This window comes from Oncorhynchus gorbuscha, unplaced genomic scaffold (assembly GCF_021184085.1).
Source record: "Oncorhynchus gorbuscha isolate QuinsamMale2020 ecotype Even-year unplaced genomic scaffold, OgorEven_v1.0 Un_scaffold_2833, whole genome shotgun sequence".
Lineage (NCBI taxonomy): Eukaryota > Metazoa > Chordata > Actinopteri > Salmoniformes > Salmonidae > Oncorhynchus > Oncorhynchus gorbuscha.
The window spans coordinates 27,275-40,000 of record NW_025747234.1 but is presented as its reverse complement, the minus strand read 5'-3'; the positions used below and the strand labels follow the sequence as shown (position 1 = coordinate 40,000).

General features: G+C 50.1%; 1 long non-coding RNA gene across 1 annotated transcript; it reads left to right on the top strand.

Moving 5' to 3' along the window:
- Window positions 1–5: 5 nt before the first annotated feature.
- On the top strand, window positions 6–11,029 carry LOC124026851. Its single transcript, XR_006837309.1, has 3 exons — window positions 6–116; window positions 3,592–3,668; window positions 10,979–11,029. It is a non-coding gene; the product is annotated as an uncharacterized LOC124026851 (long non-coding RNA).
- The last annotated feature ends 1,697 nt before the right edge of the window (window positions 11,030–12,726 follow it).

The following is a 12,726-nucleotide window of genomic DNA, read 5'->3' as shown; positions in this document are numbered from 1 at the left end:
TCCTCTGTTATTCTCTCCCTCCCTTCAGAGCTTCTTTGAGGGACAGTCCGCTCCGTGGGACTCTGCTAAGAAAGATGAGAACCGCATGAAGAACCGATATGGGAACATCATTGCATGTGTGTATAGACTGATATCAATCAATCAATAATGATCAAATAAATATCTATCTCCTCTCGGATCAATATGAATCTATATTATATAGACTGATTTCTCTGTTCAATATTAATCTATATTATATAGATTGATTTCTCTGATCAATATGAATCTATATTATATAGACTGATTTCTCTATCTCCTCTCTGATCAATATTAATCTATATTATATAGACTGATTTCTCTGATCAATATTAATCTATATTATATAGACTGATTTCACTGTTCAAAATGAATCTATATTATATAGACTGATTTCACTGTTCAAAATGAATCTATATTATATAGACTGATTTCACTGTTCAAAATGAATCTATATTATATAGACTGATTTCACTGTTCAAAATGAATCTATATTATATAGACTGATTTCTCTGATCAATATTAATCTATATTATATAGACTGATTTCTCTGATCAATATTAATCTATATTATATAGACTGATTTCTCTGATCAATATTAATCTATATTATATAGACTGATTTCTCTATCTCCTCTCTGATCAATATGAATCTATATTATATGTGTCATTCTAATTTCTCTGTCTGTGGAAGGCCTCGGCTTGACTCTGCTATTATCAGTCAACAGAGTGAAGTCGAGGTTCATGCCAATAAAAATACACGATGTGGGTCAAAAAGTGTCAACATAATATCCCTTGTATTTTGATAAGGCCTGTATGTATTTGAGCTTTCATTGGTTACCGCTTCATCCCTGCTGTGGGGCTGTAATGATGCTTCTTCTCTTCCCCCTGTCCTCTCCTCCTCTCTTCCCCCTGTCCTCTCCTCCCCTCTTCCTCCTCTCTACCCCCTGTCCTCTCCTCCCCTCTTCCTCCTCTCCTCTCCTCCTCTCTTCCTCCTGTCCTCTCCTCCTCTCTACCTCCTCTCCTCTCCTCCACTCTACCCCCTGTCCTCTCCTCCTCTCTTCCCCCTGTCCTCTCCTCCTCTCTACCTCCTCTCCTCCTCTCCTCCTCTCTACCTCCTCTCCCTCCTCTCTACCCCCTGTCCTCTCCTCCCCTCTTCCTCCTCTCTATCCCCCTGTCCTCTCCTCCCCTCTTCCTCCTCTCCTCTCCTCCTCTCTTCCTCCTGTCCTCTCCTCCTCTCTACCTCCTCTCCTCTCCTCCACTCTACCCCCTGTCCTCTCCTCCTCTCTTCCCCCTGTCCTCTCCTCCTCTCTACCTCCTCTCCTACTCTCCTCCACTCTACCCCCTGTCCTCTCCTCCTCCTCTACCCCCTGTCATCTCCTCCCTCTCTACCTCCTCTCCTCCACTCTACCCCCTGTCCTCTCCTCCTCTCTTCCCCCTGTCCTCTTCTCCCCTCTTCCTCCTCTCCTCTCCTCCTCTCTTCCTCCTGTCCTCTCCTCCTCTCTCTTCCCCTGTCCTCTCCTCCTCTCTACCTCCTCTCCTCTCCTCCACTCTACCCCCTGTCCTCTCCTCCTCTCTTCCCCCTGTCCTCTCCTCCTCTCTACCCCCTGTCCTCTCCTCCTCTCTACCCCTTGTCCTCTCCTCCTCTCTACCCCCTGTCCTCTCCTCCTCTCTACCCCTTGTCCTCTCCTCCTCTCTACCCCTTGTCCTCTCCTCCTCTCTACCCCCTGTCCTCTCCTCCTCTCTACCCCTTGTCCTCTCCTCCTCTCTACCCCCTTGTCCTCTCCTCCTCTCTACCCCTTGTCCTCTCCTCCTCTCTTCCCCCTGTCCTCTCCTCCTCTCTTCCCCCTGTCCTCTCCTCCTCTCTTCCCCCTGTCCTCTCCTCCTCTCTACCCCCTGTCCTCTCCTCCTCTCTACCCCCTGTCCTCTCCCTCCTCTCTACCCCCTGTCTTCTCTTCCTCTCTTCCTCCTCTCCTCTCCTCCTCTCTACCCCCTGTCCTCTCTTCTTCTCTTCCTCCTCTCCTCTCCTCCTCTCTACCCCTTGTCCTCTCCTCCTCTCTTCCTCCTCTCCTCTCCTCCTCTCTACCCCCTGTCCTCTCCTCCTCTCCCTCCTCCTCTCTACCCCCTGTCCTCTCCTCCTCTCCCTCTCCTCCTCTCTACCCCCTGTCCTCTCCTCCTCTCCTCTCCTCCTCTCTACCCATTGTCCTCTCCTCCTCTCTACCCCCCTGTCCTCTCCCCTCTCTTCCTCCTCTCCTCTCCTCCTCTCTTCCTCCTGTCCTCTCCTCCTCTCTTCCCCCTGTCCTCTCCTCCTCTCTTCCCCCTGTCCTCTCCTCCTCTCTTCCCCCTCTCTTCCTCCTCTCCTCTCCTCCTCTCTCTTCCTCCTGTCCTCTCCTCCCTCTCTACCCCCTGTCCTCTCCTCCTCTCTACCCCCTGTCCTCCCCTCCTCTCTACCCCCTGTCCTCTCCTCCTCTCCTTTCCTCCTCTCTAACCCCTGTCCTCTCCTCCTCTCCTTTCCTCTCCCTCCTCTCTACCCCCTGTCCTCTCCTCCTCTCTACCCCCTGTCCTCTCCTCCCCTCTTCCTCCTCTCCTCTCCTCCTCTCTTCCCCCTGTCCTCTCCTCCTCTCTACCCCTTGTCCTCTCCTCCTCTCTTCCTCCTCTCCTCTCCTCCTCTCTTCCCCCTGTCCTCTCCTCCTCTCTCTACCCCCTGTCCTCTCCTCCTCTCCTCTCCTCCTCTCTACCCCCTGTCCTCTCCTCCTCTCCTCCTCTCTACCCCCTGTCCTCTCCTCCTCTCTCTCCTCCTCTCTACCCATTGTCCTCTCCTCCTCTCTAACCCCTGTCCTCTCCCCTCTCTTCCTCCTCTCCTCTCCTCCTCTCTACCCCCTGTCCTCTCCTCCCTCTCTACCCCTTGTCCTCTCCTCCTCTCTACCCCCTGTCCTCTCCCCCTCTCTTCCTCCTCTCCTCCTCTCTACCCCCTGTCCTCTCCTCCTCTCTACACCTTGTCCTCTCCTCCTCTCTACCCCCTGTCCTCTCCCCTCTCTTCCTCCTCTCCTCTCCTCCTCTCTTCCTCCTGTCCTCTCCTCCTCTCTACCCCTTGTCCTCTCCTCCTCTATACCCCTTGTCCTCTCCTCCTCTCTACCCCTTGTCCTCTCCTCCTCTTCCCCCTGTCCTCTCCTCTCCTCCTCTACCCCTTGTCCTCTCCTCCTCTCTACCCCTTGTCCTCTCCTCCTCTCTTCCTCCTGTCCTCTCCCTCCTCCCTCTCCACTACCCCTTGTCCTCTTCTTTCGCCTCCTCTCTACCCCTTGTCCTCTCCTGCTCTCTACCCCTGTCCTCTCCCCTCTCTTCCTCCTCCCCTCTCCTCCTCCTCTTCTCCCTGTCCTCTCCTCTCCCTCTCTCTCTTCCCTCCTGTCCTCTCCTCCTCTTCCCTCCCTGTCCTCTCCTCCATCTCTTCCTCCTGTTCTCTCCTCCATCTCTTCCCCCTGTCCTCTCCTCTCCCTCTCCTCTCCTTCTCCTCCCTCCTGTCCTCCTCTCCTCTCCTCCCTCCTGTCCTCTCCCTCTCTCTCTTCCTCCTGTCTTCCAGATGATCACTCCCGAGTCAGACTTCAGCCCCTGGAGGGAGAGCAGAACTCTGATTACATTAATGCAAATTACGTTGATGTAAGTACACGCACCAGCCAGCCACACACACACACACACACACACACACACACACACACACACACACACACACACACACACACACACACACACACACACACACACACACACACACACACACACACACACACACACACATGCAGCGAGAGGGGAGACGAGAGGAGAGCGAGAGGGGAGAGAGAGGGGGGGCGAGAGGGGAGCGAGAGTGGAGAGAGAGGGGGCGGGAGCGAGAGCGAGGGGGAGAGAGGGGGGGCGAGAGGAGAGCGAGAGGGGAGAGAGAGGGGGGGGAGAGGGGGGAGCGAGCGAGAGTGGAGAGAGGGAGGGGGCGAGGGAGGGAGCGAGAGGGGAGGAGAGGGAGAGAGAGGGGAGCGAGAGGGGGCGAGAGGGGGCGAGAGGGGAGGGAGGGGGAGCGAGGGGAGCGAGGGGAGCGAGAGGGGCGAGGAGGAGAGGGCGAGAGGGAGGGAGCGAGAGGGGAGCGAGGGGGAGCGAGGGGGAGCGAGGGGAGCGAGAGGGGCGGAGAGCGAGGGGAGAGGGGGAGAGCGAGGGGGAGCGAGGGGAGGCGAGGGGGAGCGAGGGGGAGCGAGAGGGGGAGCGAGGGGGAGAGCGAGGGGGAGCGAGAGGGGAGCGAGAGGGATGGGAGCGTTTAACAGAGGGGAGCGAGGGGAGCGAGCTGAGAGGAGTCGGGATCGGCAGAGCGAGCGAGGGGAGCGAGGGAAGCGAGGGGGAGTAATGACAGAGCGAGAGGGAGCGAGATAGGGGAGCGGAGGGCTATGTAGAGCAGAGGGGAGACACAGGGGAGAGACAGGAGCCTATGTAGATAGTAATGACAGGGTGAGCGAGGGAGGGGAGCTAGAGGGGAGCGAGGGTGAGAGCGTAGATAGTAATGACAGGACATAGAGCAGGACAGGGGAGTAATGACAGGGGAGCGAGATAGGGGACATAGTGAACTGCTATGAGATAGGACAGGACGAGAGGACACATCATAGAGCAGGAGGGGAGAGCGAATGAGGACATAGTGAACCGCTATGTAGGGGGAGTGAACAGCATTTTAACATAGCTCTTAGAGAGACACACACTGCCTTTATGTAAAGTCGTATTTATGGAGGGAGTAATGACAGGACATAGTGAGCTTGACAACAGGGCGTCATAATGACAGGACATTTATGACAATTATCCGCTACACATCATAGGGAGTAATGACAAGACATAGTGAACCGCTTTATGAACATCATAGGGAGTAATGACTAGTGAACCGCTATGGCGACAGGACATAGTGAACCGCTATGAATGACAATCAGGTTATGACAGGACATAGTGAACCGCTATGACACAAATAGATAGTAATGACAGGACATAGTGATTATGAAACTAGATTTATGACAGGACATAGTGATTATGTAGATAGTAAACAGGACATAGTTACCATTATGACACATCATATCCAGGACATAGTGAACCGTTATGTAGATAGGAATAACAGGACATAGTGAACACTATGTGGATAGTAATAACAGGACATAGTGAACCGCTAGTAGATAGTAATGACAGGCATAGTGAACCGCTATGTAGATAGTAATGACAGGACATAGTGAACCGTATGACACATCATAAGTAATGACAGGACATAGTGAACCGCTATGCAACCATCATAGATAGTAATGACAGGACATAGTGAACCGCATGTAACAAATGACAGGACATAGTGAACCGCTATGTAGAACAAAGTAATGACAGGACATAGTGAACCGCTAGACAGATAGTAATGACAGGACATAGTGAACCGCTATGACACATCATAGGGAGTAATGACAGGACATAGTGAACCGCTGACACATCATAGGACATAGTGAACCGCTATGTAGATAGTAATGACAGGACATAGTGCTATGTAGATAGTAATGACAGGACATAGTGAACCGCTATGACACATCATAGGGAGTAATGACAGGACATAGTGAACCGCTATGTAGATAGTAATGACAGGACATAGTGAACCGCTATGTAGATAGTAATGACAGGACATAGTGAACCGCTATGTAGACACAGTGAACCGCTATGACACATCATAGGGCGTAATGACAGGACATAGTGAACCGCTATGTAGATAATGACAGGACATAGTGAACCGCTATGACACATCATAGGGAGTAATGACACATCATAGGGAGTAATGACAGGACATAGTGAACCGCTATGTAGATAGTAATGACAGGACATAGTGAACCGCTATGAATAGTAATGACAGGACATAGTGAACCGCTATGACACATCATAGGGAGTAATGACAGGACATAGTGAACCGCTATAGTAATGACAGGACATAGTGAACCGCTATGTAGATAGTAATGACAGGACATAGTGAACCGCTATGACACATCATAGGGAGTAATGACAGGACATAGTGAACCTATGACACATCAGGGAGTAGACAGGACATAGTGAACCTATGACAGGACATAGTGAACTGCTATGTAGATAGTAATGACAGGACATAGTGAACCGCTATGACACATCATAGGGAGTAATAACAGGACATAGTGAACCGCTATGTAGATAGAATGACAGGACATAGTGAACCGCTATGTAGATAGTAATGACAGGACATAGTGAACTGCTATGACACATCATAGGGAGTAATGACAGGACATAGTTAACCTATGACACATCATAGAGAGTAGTTAACCTATGACACATCATAGAGAGTAGTTAACCTATGACACATCATAGGGAGTAGGGGGTAATGACAGGACATAGTTAACCTATGACACATCATAGGGAGTAGTGAACCTATGACACATCATAGGGAGTAGTGAACCTATGACACATCATAGAGAGTAGGGGGTAATGACAGGACATAGTTAACCTACATCATAGGAGTAGTGAACCTATGACACATCATAGGGAGTAGTGAACCTATGACACATCATAGAGAGTAGGGGGTAATGACAGGGTATAGTTAACTCTATGACACATCATAGGGAGTAGTGAACCTATGACACATCATAGGGAGTAGGGGGTAATGCCAGGACATAGTTAACCTATGACACATCATAGGGGGTAATGACAGGACATAGTTAACCTATGACACATCATAGAGAGTAGTGAACCTATGACACATCATAGGGAGTAGTGAACCTATGACACATCTTAGGGAGTAATGACAGGACATAGTTAACCTATGACACATCATAGGGGGTAATGACAGGACATAGTTAACCTATGACACATCATAGAGAGTAGTTAACCTATGACACATCATAGGGAGTAATGACAGGACATAGTTAACCTATGACACATCATAGAGAGTAGTTAACCTATGACACATCTTAGGGAGTAATGACAGGACATAGTTAACCTATGACACATCATAGGGAGTAATGACAGGACATAGTTAACCTATGACACATCATAGGGAGTAATGACAGGACATAGTGAACCTATGACACATCATAGAGAGTAGTTAACCTATGACACATCTTAGGGAGTAATGACAGGACATAGTTAACTGACTGAAGCAAAGCCGTTTTCCACTATCAAGACAGTTGTCTGAGAAAAGGCTACGTTGAGGTTCCTGTCGAGAAAACCGTTCCCTGACAATAGTAAGTGTCTGAAGTGAGACATGATGTATTAGTGGCTTCTTGAAGCTGAATGCCCGATCTAACCACCTGACTCCTTAAGTGGTTTTCCCCTCACGAGATCAGGCGTAAATTCATAATGCTATAGGTGCTCACTCTCACACAACACCCTGACATTTCTAAGTGTAAATTGATAATGCATAAAGGCGGGCAACGCAGTGTGTTAAATGATTTACCTCTCCAACAGCATTCAGTTCATGTCCATTACGAGGACAGGAGAGTACTGCAGAGAAGAGTTTCTGTGTGTGTGTGTGTGTGTGTGTGTGTGTGTGTGTGTGTGTGTGTGTGTGTGTGTGTGTGTGTGTGTGTGTGTGTGTGTGTGTGTGTGTGTGTGTGTGTGTGTGTGTGTGTGTGTGTGTGTGTGTGTGTGTGTGTGTGTGTGTGCGTAGAGACTCACAATATCAGCTAGTGGGCCATTATCAGAAAAATATATATGAATGTATGTTTGTGCTCTCTGAAAGCCTTTCTCCCCCGTCTCCTGTCCTGCCTAATCAACTCCTCTGAACATCTCCACTTGGGTTAATATGCCAGTGCTTAGCATTCAGGAAGATATGAATAAATCACGAGGCTAAGCAGGAGTGGATAGAAAAACCCTCATGTGTGGACATGCAATCACACACGTACACACACACGCACACACACACACACACACACACACACACACACACACACACACACACACACACACACACACACACACACACACACACACACACACACACACACACACACACACACACACACACACACACACACACACACACACACACACATTACCTGATTTTGGCTCTTCCAGTCTTAAAAATGATTCCTATAACTTTCCACGTTCACATTAATCAATTTGTTTTATTATGGGGGGTGTGGGGGGGATGGCCAATCAGGAGCTTCAGGAGCTGAAGAGAGAGGGAAGAGGGTGAAGAGAGAGAAGAGAGAGAGGGAGGAGAGAGAAGAGAGAGGGTGAAGAGAGAGGGAAGAGAGAGAGGGAAGAGAGAGAAGAGAGAGAGAAGAGGGTGAAGAGAGAGGGAAGAGAGAGAAGAGGGTGAATAGAGAGGGAAGAGAGAGAGGGAGGAGAGAGAAGAGAGAAGGAAGAGAGAGAGAGGGAGGAGAGAGAGAGACAGAGAGAGATACAGAGAGAGAAGAGAGAGAGAGAAGAGAGGGGAGAGGGAGGAGAGAGAAGAGAGAGGGAAGAGAGAGAGAGACAGAGAGAGATACAGAGAGAGAAGAGAGAGAGAGAAGAGAGGGGAGAGGGAGGAGAGAGGTAAGACGGAGGAAAGAGGGAAGAGGGGGGAGAGAGGGAAGAGGGGGGAGAGAGGGAAGAGGGACGTGGTAGGGAAGAGGGAGGAGGTAGGGAAGAGGTAGGGAAGAGGGAGGAGAGAGGGAGGAGGGAGAGAAGAGAGATGGAGAAGAGGGAGAAGAGGGAGGAGAGAGAAGAGAGAGAAGAGAGAGGGAAGAGAGAGAGAGGAGAGAGGGAGAAGAGAGAGCTAAGAGAGAGAAGAGAGAGGGAGGAGAGAGGGGAGAGGGAGGAGAGAGGTAAGACGGAGGAGAGAGGGAAGAGGGGGGAGAGAGGGAAGAGGGGGGAGAGAGGGAGGAGAGAGGTAAGACGGAGGAGAGAGGGAAGAGGGGGAGAGAGGAAGAGGTAGGAGGTAGGGAAGAGGGAGAAGAGAGGGAGGAGAGAGGGAAGAGGGAGAGAGAGGGAAGAGGGAGGAGAGAGGGAAGAGGGAGAAGAGAGGGAGGAGAGGGGTAAGACGGAGGAGAGAGGGAAGAGGGGGAGAGAGGGAAGAGGTAGGAGGTAGGGAAGAGGGAGAAGAGAGGGAGGAGAGAGGGAAGAGGGGGAGAGAGGGAAGAGGGAGGGAAGAGGGAGAAGAGAGGGAAGAGGGGGAGAGAGGGAAGAGGGGGATAGAGGGAGGAGAGAGGGAGGAGAGAGGTAAGACGGAGGAGAGAGGGAAGAGGGGGGAGAGAGGGAAGAGGTAGGAGGTAGGGAAGAGGGAGAAGAGAGGGAGGAGAGAGGGAAGAGGGGGAGAGAGGGAAGAGGGAGGAGAGAGGGAAGAGGGAGAAGAGAGGGAGGAGAGGGGTAAGACGGAGGAGAGAGGGAAGAGGGAGGAGAGAGGGAAGAGGGAGAAGAGAGGGAGGAGAGAGGGAAGAGGGAGGAGAGAGGGAAGAGGGAGAAAAGAAGGAGGAGAGAGGTAAGACGGGGGAGAGAGGGAAGAGGGGTAGAGAGGGAAGAGGGAGGAGGTAGGGAAGAGGTAGGGAAGAGGGAGGAGAGAGGGAGGAGGGAGAGAAGAGAGATGGAGAAGAGGGAGGAGAGAGAAGAGAGAGAAGAGAGAGGGAAGAGAGAGAGAGGAGAGGGAAGAGAGAGAAGAGAGATGGAGAAGAGCGAGGGGAGAGAGGGAGAAGAGAGAGGTAAAGAGAGAGAAGAGAGAGGGAGGAGAGAGCGAGAGGGAGGAGAGAGGTAAGACGGAGGAGAAAGGGAAGAGGGGGAGAGAGGGAAGAGGGGGAGAGAGGAAAGAGGGAGTAGGTAGGGAAGAGGGAGGAGGAAGGGAAGAGGGAGGAGAGAGGGAGGAGGGAGTAGAGAGGGAGGAGGTAGGAAAGAGGTAGGGAAGAGGGAGAGAATAAGCAGGAGAGAGGGAAGAGAGAGGAAAGAGGGAGGGAAGAGGGAGGAGGGAGGAGGGAGGGAGGAGAGAGGGAGAAGAAGGAGGGGAGAGGGAGGAGAGAGGGAGGAGAGGGAGGGGAGAGGGAGGAGAGGGAGGGGAGAGGGGGAGAGGGAGGGGAGAGGAGAAGAGGGAGGAGAGAGGGAGAAGAGGGAGGGGAGAGGGAGAAGAGGGAGGGGAGAGGGAGAAGAGGGAGGGGAGAGGGAGAAGAGGGAGGAGGGAGGGAGAAGAGGGAGGGGAGAGGGAGAAGAGGGAACAGGGAGGAGAGAGGGAGGGGAGAGGGAGGGGAGAGTGAGGGAGAGGGAGAAGAGGGAGGGGAGAGGAGGGGAGAGGGAGAAGAGGGAGGGAGGAGGGAGGGAGGGAGGGGAGGAGGGAGGAGAGAGAAGAGAGGGAAGAGGGAGGGAGAGGGAGAAGACAATCAGGACTAGGTACAGTTGATGAGAGGAAAGAAGGGATGAGAGAGAGAGAAAGATAAGTATTTAAGTCTTAATGTTTTGTTTCCTGTTGTCTCTCCGGAGGGACAAATAACATTTCAGGGATTATTTTAGATTAACGTAATCCCCGGGACTAGCAGCTCTATTGTGGAGATCAGTGTAGTTTATCTGGGGATCATCAACACTTTGGAAGCTTGTTATCTAGATAGATGTTTGGTGGAGTGGTTGTGTGTTCGTGCTTTAGTGTGTGTGTGTGTGTGTGTGTGTGTGTGTGTGTGTGTGTGTGTGTGTGTGTGTGTGTGTGTGTGTGTGTGTGTGTGTGTGTGTGTGTGTGTGTGTGTGTGTGTGTGTGTGTGTGTGTGTGTGTGTGTGTGTGTGTGTGTGTGTGTGTGTGTGTGTGTGTGTGTGTGTGTGTGTGTGTGTGTGTGTGTGTGTGTGTGTCTTGTGTTCGTCTCATCTGTATTTTAGGTTGATCTCTTTATATTGACAGAACAACAACAGGACTCTTGACAAACGTGTCACCGCTTCTGAACGAATGACGACGAGAACCTCTTGGCATTCTAATATTCTCTCTGACGTCTGTGTTTTTTCAGGGCTATCACAGGCCGAACCATTACATCGCTACCCAAGGTAAGATGGGATACTATGAACTGTGTGTGTGTGAGCATTGAGTCACGTGCTTCCGTGTGTGTGGATTGGTTTGTTAAGGCTGTCTGTCTTGTTTTAAAGTGAGGCTGTATTCAGGTGTGCTCAGACATCTCTCTCACTTACATACATGTTCCTTGAAGAGCCTTGCTTACATTCTCTCTCTCTCTCACACACACACACACACACACACACACACACACACACACACACACACACACACACACACACACACACACACACACACACACACACACACACACACACACACACACACACACACACACACACACACACACACACACACACACACACACACACACACACACACACACGCACACACTGTCAGGTAAGTGTCGTGTGCTCATGGTGAACGGGTGTTTGTTTGCTAATAACCCATCTGCAAGTCACCTGCCTGTAATAATCTGAGGCCCGAACTTCTAATATAGAAATATCTTCCCCTACCTCTTTCTCTCTCTTTCTCTACCTCCCTCTCTCTCTTTCTCTACTTCCCTCTCTCTCTTTGCCTACCTCTCTCTCTCTCTTTCTCTGCCTCTCTCTCTCTTTCTCTTCCTCTCTCTCTTTTCCCCTTCTCCCCCTGTCTCTCACACTAAAGGTGCGTGGGTCAGCTGTTTGTCCAACCGCCCGACTGTATGTGATAAAGTACAAATCTGAGGCCCGAACTTCTAATATAGAAAATGTTCTGTAAACATCAGTCAGAGGAGGATGACTGATTTGTTGACATGGAGTGCAGGAGTTTTCTACCTGATCCAGATGACTGATTTGTTGACATGGAGTGCAGGAGTTTTCTACCTGATCCAGATGACTGATTTGTTGACATGGAGTGCAGGAGTTTTCTACCTGATCCAGATCAGATTTGTTTCTGCTTATAATATGCAACCTTTTGGTTAACTATTTGTTAGTCAGCTTGTCTCTAATTAGACACATACAGCTTCTCTACTGTCATTATATGTTGCCCCGGAAGACTGAAGAAACCCCTACTGTCTACTGTCATTATATGTTGCCCTCGAAGACTGAAGAAACTATTGCTCCACTCCTGTTCCTCAGTCAAAATGTGTATAGCGCCTCACAATCATCACACACAACACCACACTGCTATCAGCCTCTTTTAACACTTCACCTAATCTTTCCCAAACATTACTGTTCTGGGCCTCTCTTCTATAACAGACTACTGTTCTGGTCCTCTCTTCTATAACAGACTACTGTTCTGGGCCTCTCTTCTATAACAGACTACTGTTCTGGTCCTCTCTTCTATAACAGACTACTGTTCTGGTCCTCTCTTCTATAACATTAGACTACTGTTCTGGTCCTCTCTTCTATAACATTAGACTACTGTTCTGGTCCTCTCTTCTATAACAGACTACTGTTCTGGTCCTCTCTTCTATAACAGACTACTGTTCTGGTCCTCTCTTCTATAACATTAGACTACTGTTCTGGTCCTCTCTTCTATAACATTAGACTACTGTTCTGGTCCTCTCTTCTATAACATTAGACTACTGTTCTGGTCCTCTCTTCTATAACATTAGACTACTGTTCTGGTCCTCTCTTCTATAACATTAGACTACTGTTCTGGTCCTCTCTTCTATAAGAGATTAGACTACTGTTCTGGTCCTCTCTTCTATAACATTAGACTACTGTTCTGGTCCTCTCTTCTATAACATTAGACTACTGTTCT